This window comes from Petromyzon marinus, unplaced genomic scaffold (genome assembly GCF_048934315.1).
Source record: "Petromyzon marinus isolate PM22_M1 ecotype Great Lakes invasive population unplaced genomic scaffold, UKy_Petmar_22M1.pri1.0 PM_G_Scaffold_86, whole genome shotgun sequence".
NCBI lineage: Eukaryota > Metazoa > Chordata > Hyperoartia > Petromyzontiformes > Petromyzontidae > Petromyzon > Petromyzon marinus.
The window spans coordinates 749,354-768,828 of NW_027423042.1; positions in this window are offsets into that span (position 1 = coordinate 749,354).

Here is a 19,475-nt window from a genome sequence, read left to right on the forward strand (position 1 = left end):
GTAGAGCCTCTCTCGTAGGGATGTCAGTTGAGTAGCAGCGAGCATGGGAATCGATGTCCAGGTTGGAACTTTACAACGCGGGGCCTAGCCACGCGGGGCCTTGCCTCCTGCCCTCACCTGATTGCATTTACTTTAATTATCTCGCTTAAGTTTAATTTGTCTTCACCCGGCTCGCCACTTTGTAACTTTGTTTTATTGTCAATATTCACGCAGTTTTTATTTTCTTTTGTTAGCAGGCCAAGCCCGCTTGAGCTGCTATACCGCTCTTGTTATCAGAAGCGACCTGCCCACAACAACACAAGGTGAGGCTTTGTCAACGTGTGTGAATGTTTTGACTTAAAACTTTGGTGACTGCAGGAATTAATATTCTTGGTTCTTTCGGTAAAGTCACGTAGATAGAAAATAAAATAAAAATAACATAATAAAAATAGTAAATAAAGCAAAAAACTCACGTCGTTTTGATCGCAACACAAGTAGTCTTTATTTAATGTAATTGTATTATCAATTATTGTTATTTCCTATCTACGTAACTTTACCGAAAGAAACAAGAATACGTGTGTCAATGTCTATCGGTCAAAGACGATAGACGGAGAGATGCTCAAACTCCAAATATACAGCAGGCGTCAGGGTCGGGATCGAACCCACGACTTCCTGTACCAGGTGAGGTAGTTAACATCTCACCAATTAGTCTCGGCTATGTTCATTGATCCTCGATTAATTACTTGGTGTAGTGAGGAAGCATTAATGCTGAGCAGATGAAGGTGGCCAGGCATGATTCTAGACACGCCACCGCCAGTGTGTGACCGTGTAAAATTTGTATTTGCAGTCAAGTCTATCAACTATTGAACACGGAGATTATATCAAAACAATAGTTTATTTTTATTTTCCTCTGGAACTCTTACTAAGGATGGAAACAGGAGGTGAACACAGCACACACATGCAGCTGAAGTCGGAACTGTTCATCCCAGCATTCAAGGACATCTGAGTTGCGATTGAACATTAATTCATGCATTTCAGCATAACACAAATAGTATTGTTTTCAACACCCTTTGCTATGTCAGCTGAATTTAGCTCTTATAAATATTCATTTTGTAGCCAGACAGCCGAAATTGTGTGCTTAGAGTTTTGGGTTAACATTCATTTTGAAGATACGAGGGCTTCCAGGCATGTTTATAACCATTTGCCCTCTCATTGTGTGCCATCACAGCCCGTGTGATGAATTTGGGACACTTTTTCACTACATCATGAATATATGAATAAGTATAGACGTGTAAGTCACATGTGACTATATATGCATTCCTCTGTGCCTCGATACTGACGTGTAGATGGTGTGTATAGTCTTATTTTCTGTCTGCAGCTGACGCTGGTCTGATGGAGCAAAGGCAGTCAGCACAGCAGCTCGGTACGACAAGTCAACATTGCGACCAGCGTGCATACAGCACGGATCGGACTGGAAATTTGACACAGCACCAGAGAACTCGCACAGGAGAGAAACCCTTCAAGTGCAGTGTGTGTGGGAAGGCTTTTGCATGGCCATCTGCTCTTAAAGTACACCAGAGAACACACACGGGAGAGAAACCTTTCAAGTGCAGTGTGTGTGTGAAGGCATTTTCACAGTCATCTGCTCTTGTAGAACACCTGAGAACACACACGGGAGAGAAACCCTTCAAGTGCAGTGTGTGTGGGAAGGCATTTGCACGGTCATCTACTCTTTTAGAACACCAGAGAATACACACGGGAGAGAAACCCTTCAAGTGCAGTGTGTGTGGGAAGGCATTTGCGCAGTCATCTGCTCTTGTAGCACACCAGAGAACACACACGGGAGAGAAACCCTTCAAGTGTACTCTGTGTGGGAAGGCGTTTACACTTTCATCTACTCTTGTAATACACCAGAGAACACACACGGGAGAGAAACCCTTCAGGTGCACGATGTGTGGGATAGCGTTTACACAGTCATATAATCTCGTATTACACCAGAGAACACACACGGGAGAGAAACCCTTCAAGTGTACTCTGTGTGGGAAGGCGTTTACACTTTCATCTACTCTTGTAATACACCAGAGAACACACACGGGAGAGAAACCCTTCAGGTGCACTCCGTGCGGGAAGGCGTTTGCACAGCAACCACATCTTATAGATCACCGGAAAACACAGAAGCATCAGAAGATCCACAAGGAGTGGAGTCTGAAAGCAGCTTGTGAAAGTCAAAGTGCCACAATAAGCCCATCCCTCTTGAAACAAGAACCAGAAGAAAATCCCAGCTTGGACACTTTTAAAGGTATCGAGGTGAAATATGAAGAGGTGATGGTGAAGAGGGAAGAAGTGATGGTGAAGAGGGAAGAAGTGATGGTGAAGAGGGAAGAGGTGATGGTGAAGAGTGAAGAAGTGAAGGTGAAATGTGAAGATGAAGATGAAACTCCAAAATGGGACCTTCACATCGATGGAGGCAACGTGAAGCAGGAGGAGAATTCTGACTGTGAGGCAGAGCGAGGCAACTCCCAGCAGTTTGTGGAAGTGGAGGTGTCGGTGGACTTCCTAGACAATACAAAGTCAAGTGGAGACCCGGTAGATGTGTAAGCCAGAGACAATGTCGCTACAATAGATGCACCTTTGTGATAGGCCTTTAATGACAAGAATGTGAAGTTGAACACTCAGCTCCTAGGTTCATCCTGCAGAGTAAGAGCGGCCAGTCTTTGTGGACCTGTGGGTTGGGTCAATCTCTCACCAGGAGCGAGAGACAATAAGCTCCCAAGCATTCACTATGTTATAATATTTGCATTTACACGGTGCTTGCTTAACCGCCTCAGCAACACGGAGATTTGTGTCGTACCTCGTCTGAAACACTCGAAGAGCATCCCCAAGTAGCAGTTGCCCCTGTGTGGCACAAAGTGGTGGCCCTGCACCAGCCTGCATGTGGAAAAGAGCCTGTCAGTAGGGGGCGATGATTGATGCGACATCTCAATTGTGTAGTTTGTAGGCAATCTTGATTCGAAGCTGTCGTGACTGCAGGAAACCACACTGTTGAGTTCTTTCGGTAAAGTCACCACGTGGGTAGAAACATAACAGGTCACGGCGTTTAGATCACAACACAAGCAATCGTCATCAGGTGGGACAACCACAGCAAGAAAAACTGCTGAAGTAGTAGGCGCCTACTCCAGCAGTTTCTTCTTATTGCTGCTGTGCTTGTCCCACCTGATGACGATTGCTTGTTTTGCCATTGAAACGCCATGATCTATTATTTGTAGAGTAATGTTTAGAATTTGGTACATTTTGACCCAGACGCCAGCATGCAACGGCCTACTCGTTTTGAATGACGCAACAATAGTACGGTTTACATACACTGTTAAGCAGACGGTGCGTATTTTTTTAAAACAGCTTCTTGTTAATACGATGTAACGTGATGCAGTATATTTCGCTGCAGTAATTAAATGTTGTTAATATGCTCGTCAATAATTTAGAATTAATACTTGTCTGACTGTGCGCGTACAGGTAACATTTTGTCTGTGAGGGTCAAACATTGAATAAGTGATGTTAGGACAAAGTGTGTGTGTGTGTTTTGGAAGTAACCTGTACAGAGAACTCAGGTGAGACCCGTTGTTCTTGTGATACAGGTCAAAGGGTACTTTTGTGTTTCACGAAGCGTCTGCTTCTGGAGCAACTCATCGTCTTTGAAATAGGGAGCACGCTCAGATCATTCATCAGTTACAAGGCATACCACTTGAAAGTTACACGTATAGGAGCAGGTACATTCTCTACAACACGAATTGTAGTTTTGTCTTACGTGTTGACGTAGATTTTGTCTAACTGGGACTAGAAATGCTCCTTGCTGATTCACGTCTGGATGTTCGTAACCATCGGTTGAAGCAAACCCCACTGCTGTTGTTGAGACGCTGTGCACCAATAAGGGTCCAACACATTGACGGCCTTCAGGCCAGGAAAGTCACAACATTTGCACACGAAGGACGCATTCACGCAAGTACCCCATGCTCCGTTTTGAAGTTTTAAAATGAAACATCTTTGAATTGTGTTGTGTTTTGAATTGGATGATTTTATTTCTTCATTAAAAGTTTGTATCAATTTACATGTGGAAGACTTAATTGAAAAGGACATTTCGTGTGAATTTTCTCTCGTCATTAAGTAGATGGCCTTGCCGGGGGTTCGGTTCGATGCGGACTTTCACCTGTTTGGGATTGCGGGATCGAGATAAGGCAACACTGAGCTGGCCGTGCGAGAAGACCGCCGTCTGCAGATTGATTCCAACGTAATCGAACGTCTGTCCCTGCGCCTCCGTCGTCCATGCAGGGGGTGCGTAGGTTTGTAGCGCCCCCTGCATGAAAACAACGGAAAGTGCAGCGCTCATCACAGATAGATAAAGTTGTGCGCTTATATTTAAAATGTTATTCTTTTATAAGGTGATGTTGAAATCGGAAAGTATTTGGCCAGTTGATGATTTCAATCAGATTTATTCATTTATTTTGCACCACATATCCGAGCTTTTGTGGTCCTGTTGAGCTAAAGTTGGAAAAAGTCCGTGACTATAACTTCGCTCAATATTGTAAACGTGTTTCTATTATTTAGTTATTGTTTAATGCAAACTTCTTCAGATAATGGGTTTCAAGATGTACTTGAATGGCACGTTCGTTGTTCCGGTGTTTAATGGCTTGGATGTCATGGCAAATGGCTTCCATCGATGTGGAAGTCAATGGTGGATGATAATTTGACATTTCGGTGTTGATTTGGAGTAGATTGTTTAACTGTTGCATACCGGGTGGTGAAATGCTTTGCCGAGTACCTGAACTGTTTGACCAAGTGAATTCATGAAGAGTTCGATACGAGTTTGAGCGTTAATATTCTTGCGGAACAACAAAGGTCGGATATTTTAAAGATTCCTGACCGTACGTTTATTGCGACAATGTTCAAGGGGAACACGTGTGGAGGAGAGTTCCGGGTGAAGTCTCTCCTTACCTGGCAACCATGGTGGCTGTCCGCTGATCACTCTCGCTCCGTCACAGCTACGAGCTGTAGGGACGGGATTCTCCACCCTGGCGCTGTTTTAATTCACGGCACCAAGAGTGGAGAGCCTCATCACTGCAGTTCCCTCCTGTTGTGCCGCAGCATTTACCGTGTAACGAGGCAATGTTTTCATGAGCAGTGCGTTCCACTACACACCCACACGAGCGAACCATGTGCAACTGTGCGTACATACAAACACGAACAAACACGCGGGTGCACATACACACACGAGCGCTTACTTGCAGACACGGACGAGTGGAGATGCACGCACGAGTGTGGTCACCACCTGGCTAGCTACACTAGTCACGTGATAACTAGTATACTAAACTATACACTACACTATACACTGCACTACTATACACTACACTATACTTAACACTTATACACTACACTATACACTACACTAAACACTACTATACAATACACTATTATACACTACACTATACACTTATACACAACAATATGCACTACTTTATACTACACTATACACTACACTATACACTACACTATTATACACTACACTATATACACTTATACACTACAATATTCACTACTATACACTACAATATACACTATTATACACTACACTATACACTACACTTATACACTACAATATACACTACTATACACTACACTATACACTACACACTACTATACACTACACTATACACTACACTACTATACACTACACTATACACTACACTGTACACTAAGCTATACACTACACCATACACTACTATACACTACACTATACACTACTGTACATTACACTATACACTACACTACTATACACTACTATACACTACACTATACACTACTACACACTAGTGCTGCACTAGTCCCCAAACTGCAAAGACAAAGGCTCCCCAATGTAGACTGACGCATCCACAGACCCACACATGGACCCACGGACTCGCACAGAAACCCACGGACTCATCGACTCCCACTCGGCGTGCGCTGTTAGCGAGCACCGGTGAGGGTCGCAATGGAACAACACCAGGGGTTGGTGTGGACAGAACCACGGCTGGCCGCTCGTCTCTCAAATTCTGATGTTAGCACCCCCACCCACCTCACCACCTCCTTAATTATGGCTGAGTCCACCTAAGTGACGCTCAGGACTGCTTCAGGTAAGGGGCCGACCTTAAATGACGTCACGTGATTTTAGAGGATTTTTGACCCCCCCATCGTCACACGACATCACACTAAAGGCAGACCCCTCCCCCTCAAATATGACGTCACAAAGCTCTGCCCCCCCCCCCCCCCAAAAAAAATATATAAAACATGCTTCAAATCGCTTTCAACTATTGTTGTAGTGCGTAGTTAATGTGGCGCTGCACTCTGATGTTGTAGGTAGAAAACTTATTACAAAGTATATTTAATTAACTAGAACGTGTTTATATTTATAGTTGTGCAATTTGATGTGACGTCACATTTCTCAAACCCCCCCCCCCCCTCGTCACATCGTCACAAATGTCTGACCCCGCCCCCCCTAGGTGCGTGACGTCATTCACAGACGGCCCCTAATTGTCACTGGTATTGGCCGTGGGTGCACGAATAAGCCCGCTCACTCGCCGCTGGTGCAGGCAGGACGAATGATCTCGGGCGTACCTCCTGACGTGGAAGGCGAGGGAGGTCGGAGTGCGCGTGTGAAGAGAGACGGCAAGGGGCGGGAGGAGAGGGGGGCGATCGGACGGAGCGGAAGCAGGAGGACGAGGGCAGGAGAGACAGCGGAGCCGTGGAGGAGTCTGGGCGCGCTTGGTGGTGAAAGTTGACGTGGACGCACGCTGCAGAAGAGAAGAAAATCTTCACGCTCGGCGCCACACACAGCCAGACCTAGCTCACCTCATCCATCTTGCTGACGATGTGAAGGACGACTAAACTCTGATTGTCTTGTAGCTCTGTGGAAAGAAGGAGAGGTGTCTTGGGTCCAACAAGGCCCTCTGCCACCGGTGTGGGCGGGGGGGGGGGGGGTACCCTAGTGGAGGGCTGAGCATGGGAGTGAGTCGAGGGGAGGGTGAGTGGTGGTTGACATGAATTTGAATTCTTATACATGCTATGTATTGTAACATTTATTGTCGTATGGGTTTACATATGGTAGAACATATAGGCTATTAGACGAGGACCAATTCAGTACTAACATCGTTAACACGGACCCACATCGTCATCAGGGACCCACATCGCCAACAGGGATGCTCGCCTCGTCAATAGAGACCCACATCAAAAGGGACGCTCACCTCTTTAATCTGGACCCATATCTTCAATCGGGACCCACATCGTCAACAGCGACCCACAACATGAATATGTACACTCACCTCATCAGTAGGGACCCACATCGTCAACAGTGACCCAAAACATGAATATGGACACTCACCTCGTCAGTAGGGACCCACATCATCAACAGTGACCCACAACATGAATATGTTCACGTTTTTGTTTGTTGCGGTTGCACCCGAGTCAAGGGCCGCACGGCTCACAGGGCTCTACACCTGACACGTGAAACTTAAATTAAACTGAAGACGACGTCTCGCCAGCATGCATCTATCCTCCACTCGTGGCCTCTGTCACGCTACTTCCACGATTTCGCCTGAGAGTCTCCCGCCGCGTGCCCCCATAAGTCTTCTCCATCGGTCGCTCGACTCGCGTAGACCATTCATCCGCGTGGTCCACGTGGTCAAAGAAGAAGTTGGTACCAGCCAAGGCAGCACAACGCCAGTAACACAGACTTATGTTAGTGGTCGATAAGAGTGAAGTACAGTACGTCATAACCCACTCATTTCAAATGCTTGCCACATAATTCGTTGTTATTGGTCACATAAAGAACTTGGAATTGCTAATGCTGTGCCACCTCAGGTTCTAAGGCAAAGGGAAATGTCTGCTCTGGGCTGGTCAAGGGCACTATTTCTGGGATGAAACTATCACATTCACGACACGTGATAAAGCATTTAAGCAGTATGCACTGCTGTAACCTTAGCAGGTACCCACCACAGTATGCACTGCTGTAGTGAAAGCAGGTACCACCACAGTATGCACTGCTGTAACCTTAGCAGGTCCCACCACAGTCAGTATGCACTGCTGTAGTGAAAGCAGGTACCACTAGTCAGTATGCACTGATGTAATTATAGCAGGTACCACTAGTCAGTATGCCTGCTGTTATCATAGCAGGTACCACTAGTCAGTATGCCTGCTGTAAACATAGCAGGTACCACCACAGCAGTATGCACTGCTGTAATTATAACAGGTACCACCACAGTATGTACTACTGTAATAGCAGGTACCACCACAGTCAGTATGCACTGCTGTTATAGCATAAAAAAATATAACGATACTATCATAGAATGTTAACTAAACGAGCATACATTTTTAACTAATTGAGGATAAACATAATAAACTTAATGAGTATGGATAAATAAACTACATTAGCATACAGATTCAAATTAATTAGCATACCAAAATTAGCATAGGACAACCATTGACCAATCGCTGCGCACCATCGCCGGAGACGCGCCCAGGTTTGCCTCTCGACCAATCGGATCGCTGGCCCTCCCCCCCTCCCCACTTTGGCACGCGGCGACCAATCAGATCGCGGGAGGACGCTACCATTTTTAATGCCCCACACGCTGAACGCCGCGTGCCCATGTGCGTGTGAGTGTTTAGTTGTGTTTTAATTATTTTAATCATTAAAGTTCGCGAGTGTCAAGGTAAGCTATGTTGACTTTATTTTTTAAAGCATTTTCTCAAGAGAACCGTTGTTGTTGCTGCTGTTGTGAAAGGCCCGGTACACCCTGAGGCCTTGCCTAGACTAGGACAGCCCTGATGTCACGTGGGTCCACACTCTTTGCGTCTTTCGGTAAAGTCACGGAGGTAGAAATGAAAATGTATTTATTATTTATTTTAATTACATTTCATTTTATACCTACCTTAAATTTAATTTGAAATTTTGATTAATTTAATTAAAATGTATTTTATACCTACGTAATTTTTTTATAAATGAATATTTTTTTTATAATTTAAATTCATTTTATTTTATACCTACGTAAAATTTTATTTAAATGTGTAATAAATTTAATGTCATAAATACGTTAAATTAAATTGAATTTTTTTATAAATCAAATTGATTTAAATTTATTTTATACTTACGTTTAATTTTTTTTTTATAAATTACATTTATTTAAATTTATTTTATTTTATACCTACATTAAATTAAATTTTTAATAAATTACATTTATTTTAATTAAATTCATTTTATATCTACGTTAAATTACATTTTTTAATAAATTACATTTATTTAAATTTATTTTATACCTACGTTAAATTAAATGGTTTAATAAATAAAATGTATTTTATTTAAATTAAATTAATTTTATTTTATACCTACACATGTACAGTCATTTTAACTGCTCTGACTTCTACAAGCTAAGTGCAGCCTGGAATCGTATTAAGTAATACATTTTACAATTACAATTCCTTATAGAGGAACCCCATACTAATGAACTGACTACGTATCTATATAATTAAAAGACCGCACGCAGATACCGCAAAAGCGGACCCCGTTGTCAATGATATAATTCGATGTACGTACAGCAGTTGCTGTACGTACATCATTAAAATTACACCGATTGTAATACGTCACCAAAGACGACACAATTTTAATTTGACCACCGGGTCTGATCGCGTTAACTGTGCAGGTGGCGGGTCGAGAGGTGACTTGCACGTGTGTGCAGCTTGTTGAATATTGACGTGCGATGACTTGTGGAGAGGAAGAATGATGATGATGATGCAAGTCTTGAAGTCTGACGTTCTCCGAGTTGTGTAGCCTACCGCGTGCGACTTTGGGGATTGCGTAATGTCATTTTAGTTTCCTCTGGAATTTTTTATTTGGTTGATTCTAACGATGTAACTGACGTAGGGCGGGCTTTGGAGCGGCGTTGACGATGTGTTTTGGCGTTGCACCAACCCAGCACCTTTGCATTCAGAAGTTGGAGGTGCTTTGATTGTTACAGCGAGAGGTGGAATCATCACCGCCATCGTCATGGGTTTAAGTGGGCACGGAGCCCGTCAAGGGAATGGGTAGGTAGAGGAATGGGGTTGGAGAGTATACACAACTTGCATTTCTAGTAATTTCAACAATTTATGGGCATGCGCATCATTAACAGTATCCTGATTGATGAGCAAAACAAAATTGCAATTTAATCGTGAATCTCTTGTCATAAATGAGTCCGAAATATCAATAGTCATGCTCAAAACCGCATTCCTATTATAAAAATAATTGAACCCCCATTCATAATTCCAATATGGTCATTATGATGCTCAGAATTACACTTATATTCTCAGAATCATGAACATTTATTAAAACAGCAGTGTGCTCAAAATGCTCATTTAACAATTTCAACATGTACACAATCAATTCCAAGATTCTAATCAAAGTCCTATGTATCTTGGTGTTTTCATGCTTATCCATTGCGCGCCCCCCCAAAAAATATACAAAAGTGTATTTTTATGTTTGCATGGTGTACAGTCTGGAAATTACCCACATGGCAAATTTCAAGCTTGGTGCGTGTCGGGAAGTACGCTAAACATTTTGAACAGACACACATTCACAACTTTGCCTTTAATATATGTGGAGATTGGTAATAAATTGTTAATTTTACTACTTTCACGTTGACGGATTGGAAATAGGAATAGCACTGGCTCACCACGGGGCTTATCGCGTGGTATCTGGGCACTTTATTTGAAACGTAAACCCCACAGTGTGTGAGTACAATTCCTCGCAAGTTGCGTCCACAGAGACAGACAGACAATGACGTTTCTAGGTAAGAGTAAGAAATGAATCTACGTGTCGAGGAGAGATGAGAGAGCCAAGAGGTCACCTCGGGAGACGGGGCGGCGCGTCAACCTTAGTCACGTGACTGAAGGAGTGTGGGCGTGCCGTGCGTACGTGTGTGTACTGTGTGTGTACTGTGTGTGTGTATTGTGTGTGTGTACTGTGCGTGTGTGTCGTGCGTGTGTGTGCACCGTGTGTGTACTGTGTGTGTGTGTACTGTGTGTGTATGTGTGTACTGTGTGTGTGTGTGTACTGTGTGTGTGTGTACTGTGTGTGTGTACCGCGTGTGTGTACTGTGCGTGTGTGTGTGTGCCGTGCATGTGTGTGTACTGTGTGTGTGTACTGTGTGTGTGTGTACTGTGTGTGTGTGTACCGTGTGTTTGTGCGTGTGTGTGTACTGTGCGTGTGTGTACTGTGCGTGTGTGTGTACTGTGTGTGTGTGTGCACCGTGTGCGTGTACCGTGTGTGTGTACCGTGTGTGTGTGTGCACCGTGTGTGTGTGTAACGTGTTCGGCGGTAGTCCAGCGGTTAGTACGCTGCTCTACGAACATAACGACAGCCAACACCCAGTGACGATTATTTGAACCGGTTCTGGGCCTCCCCTAGGTCGACTCAGCCTCAAGTGAGTACCCGGTGTGGTGTGCAAACATCATTACTGGGGAGACAAAGGCGGTCGGGCGCGGTGCTGGCCACCCACTCCCTTCGTGTACCATTCCGGCCTTCATAGGTGGTGCTGCTACTTGCTAACAGCACTTGCCCCAACAGTCTGTTAAGGCTACACGGGGGATCTTTGTCTTTGTATCACCACCCAGGAGTCACGAAGTTTTTGAGGCTCCGAGCCACGTGGGGATCCACAACAGCGTGAGGCGGTGCCACTCACAGGTGAGACTCGGGGATATGTGATTTCTAATCGATAGCCATCCGTCATATTCTTAGTTTTTTCGGTAAAGTCACGTTGAAGAGAAACAACAAAATAACAAAATATATATAAAACAATAAAAATTCTCACGACGTTTCGACCATAACTCAAACGGTCATCATCAGGTGTGTCGGTTTGCATAAATTTATTTTGAAAACGGCATTTTATTTATTTATTTATATAAAAATAACGTTTGCGTCACGCGCAACGATTGGCTGTTTGCCAGGACTAGTCCATCTATTTTTTGAAAAGAGGAGGGGGGAGACGAAATTTGTTTTTATGTATGCTGTCTGAAAGCCACTGTAAGCGTGAACAATCAATCAAGAACTGAAATGATTTATCAAATCTTTCCAATGATTGCTAAGATAGAATCCATCTTCTCGGTTGAAATTGTCTCTGTGTTTGTATATGTGGATAGCCTCATGAACGAATCTCTCATGGAAGCCAGATGGCTTACAAAGAACCTCCGTCTTGGAAAAGTCAATGGCATGTGAGCCTACTGAATTAGAACAATGATCTGCTACGGCCGAGGTGTTGGTCCTACCGTGTTTAAGGTCTGCTTTATGTTCACGAATGCGGTCCGAGATATGGCGTTTGGTTTCTCCAATGTAACTACTACCACAGAGGCAACTTAGTTTGTAGACACCAGGGTATTGTATGTCCGGAATCACATCTTTTACAGACGGAACCAGATCACGGATTTTATGTAATGTGTTGAAACGGACCTGGATCTTGTGTTTATTCAAGATTTTGGAGATCTTTTTTGTGATCCCAGCAATGTAGGGTAAAGTGATGGTTTTGAAAGGCTCCTCAAGAGGGTTCTTCTTCATGGTTTGAGTGATAGCTTTGCGGATTGTATAGTCGGAGTAACCATTAGCCCTAAGAGCTTGGTGTACGTGCTTGAGTTCACTGCTTATGTGTTCCTGGTCGGATATGCATTGGGCTCTATGATACAGAGTCTTGATGAGAGAATTCTTCTGTGATGGATGGTGGTGGGAATCCGGTTTCAGATAAGCATCCGTATGGGTAGCTTTCCTGTAGACAGAGTGGCTCATTGAACCATCAGGTCTCTTTTTAATTAGGACATCCAAAAAAGGTATCTTGCCATCTATTTCGACTTCCATGGTAAATCTAATGGCTGGGTGTATGGAATTGATGTGGTCGAAGAATTGGTCTAGAGCAGGCCGCCCATGTGGCCAGATGACAAAAGTGTCATCCACGTACCTCTTCCATAAGGTTGGGCGCAGAGTGGCAGTATGGATGGCGTCAGTCTCAAATTTCTCCATGAAAATGTTAGCTATAACTGGAGAAAGGGGGGAGCCCATTGGGGTGCCCTCAGTTTGTTTGTAGAAAGTTCCATTCCAAGTGAAGTATGTATTGGTTAAACAGTGTCTCACCAGGGGGGGTACCTCAGTGTTTAGTCCTTGATGAACCAAGTCTTCAATGATTGCAATGGTGTCAGGTACAGGAACCTTGGTGAATAAGGAAACTACATCAAAACTGACAAGCAGGTCGTCTGGGGACAGGGAAATACCCTTGATTGTTGATACCAGGTGAGTAGAATTTTGTACCGCAGAGGTGGTCTTTCCAGTGAAAGGACGCAGGATTTCAGACAAAAAACGAGCTAGTTTGTAGGTGGGGGAGCTGATAGTAGAGACTATGGGACGAAGAGGTGTATCAACTTTATGTATTTTTGGTAAGCCGTATAATCTTGGTGGCCTGGCAGCAGAAGGTTTCAATAAAAACTGTTTAGATTGATCAATTAATGCGGTTGAATCAGAAATTATTTTGTTGGTTTGTGTGACGAGGCTGTTGGTGGGATCTCTTTTTATTTTTGTATAACTACCATCGTCGAGTAATTCTTTAATTTTGTTGTATTCTATTTTATCCATGATAACAGTAGCATTGCCTTTGTCAGCTGAGAGAACTACAATATCATTCCTCTTTTTTAATTTATATAATTCAAAACGCTCATTTTTGCTGAGGTTGCTAGCTGGCATCTTAGCGTTTTTGAGGGTTGCAGCGATTTCAGATCTTGCTACGTCTGCAGCGATGTGACCCAGGCCCCTGAGAGCAACGTCTACTTGGGCAATTATATCATTAACTGGTATGTGTTTAGGTGTGACTGCAAAGTTTAGACCTTTAGCTAAAACGGATTTCAGACCATCGGAAATAGAACTGTTACTGCGATTAATTACGACTTTATTAACGTCTAACTTTTTGGTGTGTGGGTCCGGTCTTTTGTTGAATAGGAGGTTAAATTTGGAAATCAGGTTTTCCTTACATTTGGTCGACATAGTAGCAGCTGAAGAGGCAGTCATATTGTCTACATGTTCCCAATCCGATGTGGACATTATTGCCGTCAATGATAAGTGTGATTTGTAGAGTGTCTTGTCTAACTGATCTAGTTCTGTGCGTATAAGTCTGATTTTTTCTGAGATAAGAGCTAAGCTAGTTTTGAAAAGAATTCGTTTCGCATTAGAAGAAGTTACAGTAGCAGAGGTGAGTGTAAATGCGATTGGTATTACCCCAGAGTCGCGGCATCTCTTCAGGAAGGTGAGAGACTCGATCAGCTGAGCTTTCTTATCCCGGAGTTTGTTGAAAGATCTTAAAGTTATGTGAAAACCCTCCCCGTAGAGGCGATTAAATTTTGATTTAAAGCTTTCGTGACTGCAGTAATTCATATTCTTAGTTTTTTCGGTAAAGTCACGTTGAAGAGAAACAACAAAATAACAAAATATATATAAAACAATAAAAATTCTCACGACGTTTCGACCATAACTCAAACGGTCATCATCAGGTGTGTCGGTTTGCATAAATTTATTTTTAAAACGGCATATTTATTTATTTATTTATATAAAAATAACGTTTGCGTCACGTGCAACGATTGGCTGTTTGCCAGGACTAGTCCATCTATTTTTTGAAAAGAGGAGGGGGGAGACGAAATTTGTTTTTATGTATGCTGTCTGAAAGCCACTGTAAGCGTGAACAATCAATCAAGAACTGAAATGATTTATCAAATCTTTCCAATGATTGCTAAGATAGAATCCATCTTCTCGGTTGAAATTGTCTCTGTGTTTGTATATGTGGATAGCCTCATGAACGAATCTCTCATGGAAGCCAGATGGCTTACAAAGAACCTCTGTCTTGGAAAAGTCAATGGCATGTGAGCCTACTGAATTAGAACAATGATCTGCTACGGCCGAGGTGTTGGTCCTACCGTGTTTAAGGTCTGCTTTATGTTCACGAATGCGGTCCGAGATATGGCGTTTGGTTTCTCCAATGTAACTACTACCACAGAGGCAACTTAGTTTGTAGACACCAGGGTATTGTATGTCCGGAATCACATCTTTTACAGACGGAACCAGATCACGGATTTTATGTAATGTGTTGAAACGGACCTGGATCTTGTGTTTATTCAAGATTTTGGAGATCTTTTTTGTGATCCCAGCAATGTAGGGTAAAGTGATGGTTTTGAAAGGCTCCTCAAGAGGGTTCTTCTTCATGGTTTGAGTGATAGCTTTGCGGATTGTATAGTCGGAGTAACCATTAGCCCTAAGAGCTTGGTGTACGTGCTTGAGTTCACTGCTTATGTGTTCCTGGTCGGATATGCATTGGGCTCTATGATACAGAGTCTTGATGAGAGAATTCTTCTGTGATGGATGGTGGTGGGAATCCGGTTTCAGATAAGCATCCGTATGGGTAGCTTTCCTGTAGACAGAGTGGCTCATTGAACCATCAGGTCTCTTTTTAATTAGGACATCCAAAAAAGGTATCTTGCCATCTATTTCGACTTCCATGGTAAATCTAATGGCTGGGTGTATGGAATTGATGTGGTCGAAGAATTGGTCTAGAGCAGGCCGCCCATGTGGCCAGATGACAAAAGTGTCATCCACGTACCTCTTCCATAAGGTTGGGCGCAGAGTGGCAGTATGGATGGCGTCAGTCTCAAATTTCTCCATGAAAATGTTAGCTATAACTGGAGAAAGGGGGGAGCCCATTGGGGTGCCCTCAGTTTGTTTGTAGAAAGTTCCATTCCAAGTGAAGTATGTATTGGTTAAACAGTGTCTCACCAGGGGGGGTACCTCAGTGTTTAGTCCTTGATGAACCAAGTCTTCAATGATTGCAATGGTGTCAGGTACAGGAACCTTGGTGAATAAGGAAACTACATCAAAACTGACAAGCAGGTCGTCTGGGGACAGGGAAATACCCTTGATTGTTGATACCAGGTGAGTAGAATTTTGTACCGCAGAGGTGGTCTTTCCAGTGAAAGGACGCAGGATTTCAGACAAAAAACGAGCTAGTTTGTAGGTGGGGGAGCTGATAGTAGAGACTATGGGACGAAGAGGTGTATCAACTTTATGTATTTTTGGTAAGCCGTATAATCTTGGTGGCCTGGCAGCAGAAGGTTTCAATAAAAACTGTTTAGATTGATCAATTAATGCGGTTGAATCAGAAATTATTTTGTTGGTTTGTGTGACGAGGCTGTTGGTGGGATCTCTTTTTATTTTTGTATAACTACCATCGTCGAGTAATTCTTTAATTTTGTTGTTGTATTCTATTTTATCCATGATAACAGTAGCATTGCCTTTGTCAGCTGAGAGAACTACAATATCATTCCTCTTTTTTAATTTATATAATTCAAAACGCTCATTTTTGCTGAGGTTGCTAGCTGGCATCTTAGCGTTTTTGAGGGTTGCAGCGATTTCAGATCTTGCTACGTCTGCAGCGATGTGACCCAGGCCCCTGAGAGCAACGTCTACTTGGGCAATTATATCATTAACTGGTATGTGTTTAGGTGTGACTGCAAAGTTTAGACCTTTAGCTAAAACGGATTTCAGACCATCGGAAATAGAACTGTTACTGCGATTAATTACGACTTTATTAACGTCTAACTTTTTGGTGTGTGGGTCCGGTCTTTTGTTGAATAGGAGGTTAAATTTGGAAATCAGGTTTTCCTTACATTTGGTCGACATAGTAGCAGCTGAAGAGGCAGTCATATTGTCTACATGTTCCCAATCCGATGTGGACATTATTGCCGTCAATGATAAGTGTGATTTGTAGAGTGTCTTGTCTAACTGATCTAGTTCTGTGCGTATAAGTCTGATTTTTTCTGAGATAAGAGCTAAGCTAGTTTTGAAAAGAATTCGTTTCGCATTAGAAGAAGTTACAGTAGCAGAGGTGAGTGTAAATGCGATTGGTATTACCCCAGAGTCGCGGCATCTCTTCAGGAAGGTGAGAGACTCGATCAGCTGAGCTTTCTTATCCCGGAGTTTGTTGAAAGATCTTAAAGTTATGTGAAAACCCTCCCCGTAGAGGCGATTAAATTTTGATTTAAAGCTTTCGTGACTGCAGTAATTCATATTCTTAGTTTTTTCGGTAAAGTCACGTTGAAGAGAAACAACAAAATAACAAAATATATATAAAACAATAAAAATTCTCACGACGTTTCGACCATAACTCAAACGGTCATCATCAGGTGTGTCGGTTTGCATAAATTTATTTTGAAAACGGCATATTTATTTATTTATTTATATAAAAATAACGTTTGCGTCACGCGCAACGATTGGCTGTTTGCCAGGACTAGTCCATCTATTTTTTGAAAAGAGGAGGGGGGAGACGAAATTTGTTTTTATGTATGCTGTCTGAAAGCCACTGTAAGTGTGAACAATCAATCAAGAACTGAAATGATTTATCAAATCTTTCCAATGATTGCTAAGATAGAATCCATCTTCTCGGTTGAAATTGTCTCTGTGTTTGTATATGTGGATAGCCTCATGAACGAATCTCTCATGGAAGCCAGATGGCTTACAAAGAACCTCTGTCTTGGAAAAGTCAATGGCATGTGAGCCTACTGAATTAGAACAATGATCTGCTACGGCCGAGGTGTTGGTCCTACCGTGTTTAAGGTCTGCTTTATGTTCACGAATGCGGTCCGAGATATGGCGTTTGGTTTCTCCAATGTAACTACTACCACAGAGGCAACTTAGTTTGTAGACACCAGGGTATTGTATGTCCGGAATCACATCTTTTACAGACGGAACCAGATCACGGATTTTATGTAATGTGTTGAAACGGACCTGGATCTTGTGTTTATTCAAGATTTTGGAGATCTTTTTTGTGATCCCAGCAATGTAGGGTAAAGTGATGGTTTTGAAAGGCTCCTCAAGAGGGTTCTTCTTCATGGTTTGAGTGATAGCTTTGCGGATTGTATAGTCGGAGTAACCATTAGCCCTAAGAGCTTGGTGTACGTGCTTGAGTTCAAGCACGTACACCAAGCTCTTAGGGCTAATGGTTACTCCGACTATACAATCCGCAAAGCTATCACTCAAACCATGAAGAAGAACCCTCTTGAGGAGCCTTTCAAAACCATCACTTTACCCTACATTGCTGGGATCACAAAAAAGATCTCCAAAATCTTGAATAAACACAAGATCCAGGTCCGTTTCAACACATTACATAAAATCCGTGATCTGGTTCCGTCTGTAAAAGATGTGATTCCGGACATACAATACCCTGGTGTCTACAAACGAAGTTGCCTCTGTGGTAGTAGTTACATTGGAGAAACCAAACGCCATATCTCGGACCGCATTCGTGAACATAAAGCAGACCTTAAACACGGTAGGACCAACACCTCGGCCGTAGCAGATCATTGTTCTAATTCAGTAGGCTCACATGCCATTGACTTTTCCAAGACGGAGGTTCTTTGTAAGCCATCTGGCTTCCATGAGAGATTCGTTCATGAGGCTATCCACATATACAAACACAGAGACAATTTCAACCGAGAAGATGGATTCTATCTTAGCAATCATTGGAAAGATTTGATAAATCATTTCAGTTCTTGATTGATTGTTCACGCTTACAGTGGCTTTCAGACAGCATACATAAAAACAAATTTCGTCTCCCCCCTCCTCTTTTCAAAAAATAGATGGACTAGTCCTGGCAAACAGCCAATCGTTGCGCGTGACGCAAACGTTATTTTTATATAAATAAATAAATAGATGTGCCGTTTTCAAAATAAATTTATGCAAACCGACACACCTGATGATGACCATTTGAGTTATGGTCGAAACGTCGTGAGAATTTTTATTGTTTTATATATATTTTGTTATTTTGTTGTTTCTCTTCAACGTGACTTTACCGAAAAAACTAAGAATATGAATTACTGCAGTCACGAAAGCTTTAAATCAAAATTTAAAGCCATCCGTCAGTTAACCCATCGCAACTGCTGAGTCTGTCACGCGACTTCCTCCTTCCAGCGAGCCTTTGACGCTTCACGTGGCCTCAAAGTGTACACAGTGTGTACGTATACACAATAATGTCCACGTTGTTGTTGCTGAGTTCACGCACTCAAGGGAGGGGGCAATGGAAAATGAATCTAAATCAACTTAAACTCCATCCCCATGACCTCATTGGCATGAAGTGCCAGCGGGAGGTGTACCTCGCTAGTGACGTCGTGTCACCAAGGTATTCACACTCCCCCAACCCCGTCCACCGCGCTACTTGATCGTGACGTCACCTCCGCTTGGGTCACTGCCGATATCGTTCCAGTGGCAATCCTTATTTGGGCAAAGCTACGCCCAGTGACTGGCGGTTCATTAACATAATGTGTTCGTTGAAGCCGTCGCGAGTTTATTGCGACGGGTTCAGCAGCCACGCCCCTTCCCTCGACATTGGGCCGGGCTCATTAACATAATTTATTCAGTTACAGAGCCGCTCATT